The sequence below is a fragment of the Macaca fascicularis genome, chromosome 6 (assembly GCF_037993035.2).
Source record: "Macaca fascicularis isolate 582-1 chromosome 6, T2T-MFA8v1.1".
NCBI classification, from domain to species: Eukaryota; Metazoa; Chordata; class Mammalia; order Primates; family Cercopithecidae; genus Macaca; species Macaca fascicularis.
In genome coordinates this window covers 62,411,700-62,419,819 of record NC_088380.1, presented here as the reverse complement: position 1 = coordinate 62,419,819, position 8,120 = coordinate 62,411,700, and the positions used below count along the sequence as shown (strand labels likewise).

At 43.1% G+C, this 8,120-nt stretch overlaps 1 pseudogene; it reads left to right on the top strand.

The window, feature by feature from the left end:
- The first annotated feature begins 6,512 nt into the window (after positions 1-6,512).
- LOC107129959 (U2 small nuclear ribonucleoprotein B'' pseudogene) lies at positions 6,513-7,160 on the top strand (annotated as a pseudogene).
- The last annotated feature ends 960 nt before the right edge of the window (positions 7,161-8,120 follow it).

Below are 8,120 nucleotides of genomic sequence, written 5' to 3'. Positions count from 1 at the left end.
TCTTTCTCAGAATCTTTGAAGCACCTGGCACTGAGCTGGCCCTCAATGTTGGTTCCTTTTCTCCTGCTAAGGAAACGATACATCTATGATAAACCATGCACGTCTAGTATACTTTGTAAGCTTAGGATTGTAAGACAAGGCTTAGTAGGCTGTAGGGCTTTTCAGAATGGGGATGGCAGAAACCCAATGGGACAGATTCATGGCCCATACCCCTAACAGTGTGATTCTAGCATGGTTTTTTTTTTCCTTTCAATCAGATTGTGTGACCAATGTCCTAAAATTGGTGTTTTGCTCTTTGTAGAAAACAATTATTTTTACCGATTAATTTATAATTTTATGCCAGCCACTCTAGCACTGGAATGCCTGGAGCATGAAATTCTACAAAGCTCCCTATGTGATCCTGGTATTTGCTTCCCTCCATCACTTGAGAACTTGATATTCACTCAGAAGAGGTCAGTCACAACAGGGCATTGGGAAACATTTTCCTCCCATAGATTGGTGGATTAGTCCCTTGTGATGCTGCTATGAAGAATTACCCAAGACTGGGTAACTTATAAAGAAAAGAGGTTGAATTGACTCACAGTTCCACATGGCTGGGGAAGCCTCAGTAAACTTACAATCATGGTGGAAGGCATCTCTTCACAGGGCGAGAGGAGAGAGAATGAGCGCAAGCAGGAGAAATGCCAGATGCTTATAAAACCATCAAATCTTGTAAGAGTCACTCACTACCACGAGAACAGCGTGGGGGAAACCATCCCCATGATCTAATTACCTCTACCTCGTCCCACCCTTGACACGTCGGGATTATTACAATTCAAAGTGAGATCTGGGTGGAGACACAGAGCCAGACTGTATCTACTGGCTAGATGAAATCAAGCTGGAGGTCACCTAATTCTATATAGCCACAGTTTTGCAACTCCACCATACAGTGCATATGAAGTATTATTTTAGCTAATTCTGGGTCCCTACTCTTTCAGAGTCACAGGATTTCATCTGCATTAATACATTAGTTATATACTCTGTAAGTGACCCTTTTGTAGTGTCAGAGAGTAAACATTGAGGCTTCTCAGAGAAAGGCTGGTTGAGTGAAACATCCTTTGACTTGGGACCTTCGTACTCCATACCCTGTGGTTGGACGGGGAAGGGGAGAGTTAAACATGACAGCTGTCAGCTGTGAGGGTGCAGCTGCTACACAAGTCTGTTGCCGTTCTAGGAATGAGGGCTTCTGAGGCACTTTGGGGCTTGTGACTCCTCTTTAGTTTGTCACTAATTCCTCTCTAAGAGCCAGAGTAACACTCTGTATCCCTATTACACCCATCAATCCTTTGGCTCTTCCTCTTTCATGCACACACAGGCAGACACTCATTATACCTGTGAACTGATGATGGTACATTGTCATTTTACTATTCTCATTGTTGATTCGTCTTTCAGTCCATTGATTCTTTGATCATTCACTGATTTGTTCATTCAGACATTCATTTACTTATTCATTCCTTTGTAGACTGATGCTGAAAAGATTTATACACAACAGTGACTCAATCCTAGCACAAAATGCATTGGACAGCCTCCTGTGTTTTCTCTCTATGCCACTTCATTTTCAGTGTCTGTGTTATATTGTTCTTGCATTACTATAAAGAAATATCTGAGACTGGATGATTTATAAGAAAAGAGGTTTATTTGGCTCATGGTTCTGCAGGCTGTACAGGAAGCATAACAGCATCTGCTTCTGGGTAGGCCTCAGGGAACTTTCATTCATGGCAAAAGGTGAAGCAGGAGCAGGCACTTTGCATGGCACAAGCAGGAGCAAGAAAGAGAGAGTGTGTTGGGAGGGGAGTTCCACACACTTTTAAATGACTGTATCTTCCAAGAACTCACCATCGTGAAGGCAGCACCAAGCCATGGGAGATCCACCTCCATGATGCAAACACCTTTCACCAGGCCCAACTTCCAGCATTGGGGATTACAACTCAACATGAGATTTGGGTGGGGACAAATGTCTAAACTACATTTGTGTCTTTCCAACTGAGACCTCTATTAGAGCTGATTCCTTCTCTTCCATATTCTTTTCCTCCCGTCCTCCCTCCCACTTTGATGTCCCTGATAGGCTGTGTTCAAGGAGACTTCACCAGCATAGGAGGTCAGGGCTGGCTGCCTGGAAAGACCTCTGTGGGTAGGTGACAGGTGCCAGGTGATACCGGGGAGCAAAAGAAGTTGACTAAAGATCAGTTGCTGAGAATACTGTAAATATTTAGAATCTCAACCCAGAGAGTTTTCCAAATTTTCTTTACCTCTCTAATAGTAACTCTGTGATACCACCTATGAGGCTACTCCAGGAGCAGCACATGGGAAGAGAATGTTCCAGAGCCCAAGGATTACAGCATGCCTTTGCTGAGAATACTGTAAATATTTAGAATCTCAACCCAGAGAGTTTTCCAAATTTTCTTTACCTCTCTAATAGTAACTCTGTGATACCACCTATGAGGCTACTCCAGGAGCAGCACACGGGAAGAGAATGTTCCAGAGCCCAAGGATTACAGCATGCCTGGCACTGTGATCACGCTGGGGCCACAGAAACATTCAAGGATCCCACAGTACACTGACCAACACACTGACCATTGTTAGTCCACTGCCTTTTTTGTCCTGTCTGGAACCTGGTTCTTTATGTTCCTCTTCCCACAGAACAGTCTTTCAGTTCCAGCTCAGCTACAGCCGACCCTCATAGAGATCCTTAAGCAAAGACTACTTTGTTTCTGAAGTCTCAGTCTTCTTTCCCATGCCCCATTTCTTGCATCTGGGTTTTGGTCTTTGAGCCTATTCCCATTAACCTGGAAGGTGTCCCCATATCCTATTAGAACAGGAGCCTCCCTTTGCCTTGCCAGTTTCGCTCCCAGGGACCAGACCCACAACTATTGATACGGGAGAGCTGGGAAGGGAAGAGCATGGTCCCTTTAAATGATACAGAACCAGGGAAGGTAAGTGCTGGGTAGAGGAGGGCATGGTCCCTGGCTCGGGCTCTACCCCCACGGACATAGATGAGGACAGGCACTTCTGCCTTTGCACCCAAATGTTAAATTTTCCAAGACCACCCTGGCTCGCCACACCTCCACCCTGGACCAATAAAAACCTGAGACCCTAGCAAGGCAGAGAGAGAAGCGCTGGATGGCAAGAGCAACACATCAGCAGAAGAAGACACAAGCAGCTGGACGGCAGGAGGAGGTCAGGACATCAAGGGGAGCACCCTAGTGAAAGAGCACACCGACAGAGGTCTGCAGGCCATCAACCAGCAGAACAACTCGGAGTTTGGCCGGACAGTCAGAGGACAGCCCGGGCTGCTGAGCGGCTGGATTCCAGAGGAAAACCACCTCCCTTCCGGTTCCCCCATCTGCTGAGAGAGCTACTTCCACTCAATAAAACTTTGCACCCATTCTCCAAGCCCAGGTGTGATCCAATTCTTCCGGTACACCAAGGCAAGAACCCAGGATACAGAAAGCCCTCTGTCCTTGTGACAAGATGGAGGGTCTAATTGAGCTGGTTAACACAAGCCACCTATAGACAGCAAAACTAAAAGTGTACCCTGTAACACATGCCCACTGGGGCTTCAGGAGCGGTAAACATACCCCCCTAGACACTGCCGTGAGATCGGAGCCCCACAGACTCCCCGTCTGTCTGCTCCCCTAGAGGTTTGAGCAGTGGAGCACTGAAGAAGTGAGCCACACCCCCGTTCGCACGCCCTGCGAGTGGAACAAGGGAACTTTTCCTGTTCCGCTATCTCCACTCTTTTTTTTTTTTTTTTTTGAAACGGAGTCTTGCTCTGTCGCTCAGGCTAGGGTGCAAATTCTCTCCAAGTGAAATGTTTTTAAAAGCAAAAGACAAAATGTTGTCTAGTTTTACTATTTCCCAATTTTACCTTCTAGAACGTGACTGTTAAAGTATCCTTAGAGCATATGCTCTGCAGCTCCCCTTTATGCCAAACTTCCTTATAATGTGATTATTCCGTATTATTATTTAAATCATTTTTATGTGTCTTCAAAGGACCTACTTAGTAGCAGGATATCATAGAGAAAAGAGCACAGGGTTGGGTCGTGGTCCCTGTCTCCCTAAAATGTACTAGCTATTTAAACCATGCAAAACCCTGACCTTTGTGGGGTGCAGTTTTCCCATCTGGGACATAGGAATAGCATTTCTCTGCCTGCCTTATAAGGTTGTGAAGATCAAAAGATAAAGCCTTTTATGAACTTAAAGCATTATGCTAATGTCAGATATGGCTGTTAGAGTACAATAGTGTTAAAGATATATAAAGTTGCTTTCTTCGACACTTTTCTTCATCACCAAAGATATTTATTTATTTGTAAACCTTCCTGAAAATCACCGTTATATTATCATTTTATTACAAACCAGTTTGTGGAATAGGTTGAAAAGCGTTATTGTTTTCATTTTATGGATGAGAAAACAGAGGTTAAGAAAAGACAAGCATGGGATTTTACCTAAGACACTGCTGATAAACAGTAGAACAAGGGTGAGAAGCCAGTTCTGCTTCTTTGGGCTACGCTTCTTTTGTTCTTTTCATTTGGGGTCTCTCTCTAACCAGCTTTAACCCTCGTGCTGTCCCTTTGTCTAATCGCCTCTGTGCCAGGGGCAAAAACTGAAGCAAGCCCTTGGGTGCCAGGCAGGAAAGTGAGGAGCTGAACACTAGTGGATGGGTGGAGGGCCAGGCTGTGCAGAGCAGTGGGTCCAGGGGAATTGCAGGGTGGGAGCAAAGTTCAGGGACCAAGCCAGAGATCAGTTACCAAAAGAATTAAAAAATTCTGAGTGGGTAAATATGACAGGCAAGAACATTATAAACAGATCAGAATCCAGGCAATTGCAGTTGACCAGCTGTAACACATGGGAGCCAGGCTTAGGCACACAGTGGTCTGGATCAATTTTCTGAGAAGGGTTCTGTTTGCATCCCTTTGAAGTTCCAGGCCTTGCTCTGAGGATGTGCCACAGCATGCATCAACACAGACTTATTGAGGTTTTATTACGAACCATGAGATGAATTAGGTGCAAGAGATGCAATTATGAATAGGCACGTATAAGGTTCATGTTCAGAAGCACTTAGACTAGTGCAGGGTTTTCCACCTGGGCACTAGTGACATTTTGATGAGGAGACTGTCCTGAGTACTGGTGGATGTTTAGAATAGGCCTCTACCCACTAGATACTACTTCCACCTCTCCAGTTGTGACAACCAAAAATGTCTCCAGGGATTGCCAAATGTCCCCAAGGTGTGGGGGCACAGGAAAGGACAGATGACCCAATGTTAGGAATCACTGGTCTAGTGTTAATAATGATTAACAATTACTGAGCATTTACTAGGTGCCAGGCACAGAGTTTGACACAAGCAGCCAAAAGACTGATGATGGAAACTCTTAGCAGGCCCTACTTAAACATTTCACCAGATTCTCCAGGGCGCTCCATTTCCTCCACAACCCTAGCGACCAACTCCAACGGCATGTGGACCACTTGCAGCCAAGCGCTCTGGTTTGCCTGGGTGCTTCTGCTCAACATAACACAAGTTGAGTATGTTGAGTCATATGCTTATGAGAATTGTATTTGTTCCCAAACGCTTTGAGCCTATTGTGCTTCTTAGAGTTGTACAATTTAATTAAAGAGTACATAAACTTATTAAACATACGTGTGAAGAGTTGTTCCTGAGAAAATTAAGTGCAATGCTTTGGAAAGATATAATTTAAAACAACTTTCTGTTCAATGAAATCTGAATAAGAGCAACTGTAAAAAGGCAGAAAAAATTATAAAAATCTAGAAGATGTACGGTCTTGTTACACTTTATCATTATTTTTAGAGACAGGGTCTCACTCTGTCACCCAGGCTGGAGTGCAGTGACATGATCATAGCTTACTGCAGCCTCAACCTCCTGGGTTCAAGCAATCCTCCCACCTCAGCCTCCTGAGTAACTGGAACTACAGGCATGCACCATCCTACGCAGCTTTGTTACACTTTAATGAATACCAAACAGGACAGACATGGTGGTGAATGCCTATTGTAGTAGTTCCAGCTACTCGGGAGGCAGAAGCAGGAGGATCGCTTGAGCCTGGGAGTTTAAAACCAGCCTGAGCAACTTCATCTCTAAAAAAATTAAAAATTAAAAAATAAAGAATCACAAACTGAAAATTGTCACCAATGTACTATTAATCTAAATTAAGTAAGAGGCAAAGTGTGAAGTACAGTGAGCGGATCATTCGCAAAGAAAAGATCTATGCCCTACATAAGGATGTATAAATAAGTGAATATTTTTGTATGTTTTAAGTTGAAAGAAAATGTTTAACATATGTATGGTATTTAATGATTATTTTTATCAGCCAACTACCTGTCTTCCCAGTTGCTTTAGATGAGTAGGATTCTCTCGTATTGTCCTTGTCTTTGAGATGAAAAGTTGAAAGACAGGGAACTTGCTGGGTGCTTACTGGAAATGGTGCAGGCCTCAGGCTATTTGAACAATTGAATTCAAAACATGGATATCAGACCAAATCGCTTAATGTATATCAACAATATGAATGACAAAATTAAAGAAGAAGGATTGAAGACATTCCCATGTGCCCTGTTTTCTCAGTTTGGCCATGTGGTAAATATTGTGGCTCTAAAGACCATGAAGATGAGTGGGAGACACTGGGCTCATCCACAAATGCCTTGAGACAGTTACAAGGATTTCCATTGTGTGACAAACCAATGCAAATCCAGTATGCAAAAACAGATTCTGATATTATTTCTAAAATGTGTGGCACTTTTGCTGACAAAAGAAAAGAAAAAAGCCCAAACTGTGGAACAGACAGCAACAACTGCAAACAGAAAGCCTGGTCAGGAAACACTGAATTAAGCTGATACCCAAGGAAATTCAACACCAAGTCCTCAGGTTCTTACTACCCTCTGAATTCTGTTTTATTTTTAAGTTAATTTACCAGCAGAGACTCATGAGATGATGTTATCTGTGCTATTTAATCAGTTCCCTGGTTTCAAGAAAGTACGTTTGGTACCTGCGAAGCATGGTATTGCTCTGGTTGAATTTGAAAATGATAAGTAGGCTGGAGCTGTCAGGGCATCTTTACAAGGATTTAAGGTCACTTTGTCCTACACCATGAAAATCACCTATATCAAGAAGTAATACTTGGGATAGTCATCATTAAAAGACTCAATATTATTTATAGTGTTTGTTTTAGTAACATTTGTCAGGTCATTCTAATAGTTAGGGATGGGGAAAGTCAAAGTGAAAAAAAACAGAGAAGTGACTTAACTAGGTAACATCTAGGACAGGGTAGGCCAGGAATGAAGTCTGTGTGCCTGGCTGTGGTTCAAGCTCTGGACTACAATGTGATGCACAGACAACCCCCTCCCCCAACTCCGCAATGATGCTCTTGATCACGCTAAAATTAAAAATGGCTGTTCAAAGCCATCATGAACAAAGTTATTAGATGGCAAATTAGGAGATGACTGCAACGTCTAAAAACAACCAGAGATCATACAAAGTTGAAAAAGAAGAATTGAAGATATTCCCCCACATCCTGTTTTCTCAGTTTGGCCATGTGGTAGCTACTGTGGCTCTTGTATCTAGAATATACAAAGAATTCCTAAAACTGAAACGAAAAAGAAAGGAATGCAAACACAAAAATGACTAAAGTGCATAGTAGGCAATTCCTTTGACAGAAAAAGAATCCCTAAAGACTAATATGTATAAGAAGTGATTAATAATTTTAGTATTCAAAGAAAAGGAATTTGAAACAACAAAGAGATACCACTCTACGGCTCTTAGGCGGGCATAGGTTAGCAGCATAATGCCATGAATAGGCACAGATGCAAAGATGCAGGAACCCATGCACTGCTGGTGAGAATCCAGGTGTGAGCAGCCACTCCAGGGGCAACCTGGCCCCACCCTATGACCCAGCAATTTCCCTCCTAGGTGTACAACTCCAAGAAACCTTTATACATCCTCCTTAGGGGATATGTACAAGGATGTTTGGTATAGGATTAGGGTCAGCATGGGTCGTCTAAGAAACAGATGGCAATAAGCAGATTAAACCAATTAAACATACAAAAATTTTCTTAGAGGGAATACCTGTGAGAGAAA